Source organism: Anopheles ziemanni, chromosome 3 (assembly GCF_943734765.1).
Source record: "Anopheles ziemanni chromosome 3, idAnoZiCoDA_A2_x.2, whole genome shotgun sequence".
Lineage (NCBI taxonomy): Eukaryota > Metazoa > Arthropoda > Insecta > Diptera > Culicidae > Anopheles > Anopheles ziemanni.
This window is the reverse complement of record NC_080706.1, coordinates 86,233,564-86,235,336: the sequence shown is the minus strand read 5'-3', so window position 1 is coordinate 86,235,336 and position 1,773 is coordinate 86,233,564.

The following is a 1,773-nucleotide window of genomic DNA, read 5'->3' as shown; positions in this document are numbered from 1 at the left end:
TTACATATATATTATTATTTGTATAACAAAAGCATAATTATTAAAATTTTCAGAGATATCTCCGTATTGGGTTTAAGCATCCAAATACTTAAAAATGTTAGCAGCCGTAGTAAATATGAATAAATTATAAACACAAATGTAGTTCAATTTAAAACCACAAAAAATATTAGAAAAATTGCTAAGAAGTCAAACAAGACATGCAATAGAATGATTTCTTCTTTACACTGGTCAAATGATATCCAGAAGAGAAATCTACCTCATGCAACATCGTGTAAAAAAAACTGGATTATGTTCATCGTAGCATGATGCTCACTTCCGAATTTTAAACCCATTCATAATCACTTTTGCCCACGCTTGCTATCGGCACGATCGACTGTAAAACGGCTCGTCGAACAGAGGTTTCCGGGACTGCACATCGCCAATTTACCAGCGGCAGCACGATGTAGCTCGATCATATTCGATCCGATAATTCGCACACCGTGTCGCAGAAACATGGCGGCGGGCGACCCGCAACGGATTGGAATTTTAAATGAATTCCTCGATCAATACCACTCGATCGGACTCACGTTTCCGACGGTTTCCTCCGCCAACTGGGCACTGGGAAGGCGACTTTCTGCAGTGGAGCGGGTGGGTTTTTGCACGACCCACGAATGCGACCATAGTGTGCCCAGGCCCGGTCGGGGCCGCTCGAGGGATCTTCCCGCAATTTATGCCCGTTCTCAAATTTTGCCAGTTCGTGCTCGCGTGTGTTTACCCAGGGCTCCCCTAACCCGGCACCTATGGGTTTCTCTGCCTCCACTGCTTTGCTGAATGGAATCTTATATCTTAATCTTGTGCCCCGGTGCAGGTTTCAGGTTCGATTTAAGAAAACGAAGGTATCATCGATGTCGGGTGCATCTTCCGAGCTTCCAGGAGATCTACGCCGGATATCGTTCGCAGGTAAGTGAAGTTGGAGCAAAACAGGGTGCTGAAGAAAGGTACACATAAAAAGAAAACCCTTCACAACTACCTCACTGCACCACGAGCGAGATCTTGCCTGCTTTGTGCATTATCATTATCGATCGATTTTCATCGACATTATTTTTTCAATCGGGTCTGTTTTTCTCCTCTCGATGGCAGAGTTATACTGTCCCTCTTTTCCCGCGCGCTACAAACAGCGCCGGTGGGACGTGTGGGGTGTTCGATCGCACAATCCCGTGAAAGATTTGGGTTTATGTTCACGTCTCCATCGGCGACCGGGAATCGATTCGATTTTCGTTCATTTATTTTGCGCAAGCGGGAAAACCGGGCCGATCCTTGGATTCGCGGGAAAAAGAAAGATTCGAAAACGTGGCTGAGCGAAAAGGGAACGCAGAACACGATGAAGATTATGCCTGCTTCCCTGTCATCACTTGGTAACCGTTGTCTTCCTATTTGGAACATTCTTTTTTTCGAAAACCCATACGAACCAGGTATCCAGAGGAACGCAAGGGTTGGAGCGTAGGTCGGAAAAGTTGCGAGGGAAATGGAGGACCACCTTGTTTTCTGGACGCCGTGCTGCTGAACTTAATCACGATCGTGGAGCTTCACTTATTATTACCTATTACATGCGCCTGTTGGCTTTTGGTTTATTTGTGAAATGCTGGATGTGGGGCTCAATATGGTCTGGCGGTATATGCTTATGAAAATTTGTTAAAAAAAAACAAACACGACCTGTCTTGGGGGAGTTTGATTCAAGAACTTTTTATTCAGTAATTAAAATTATGAAATGGTTGATTTTGGGCAGAATTGATG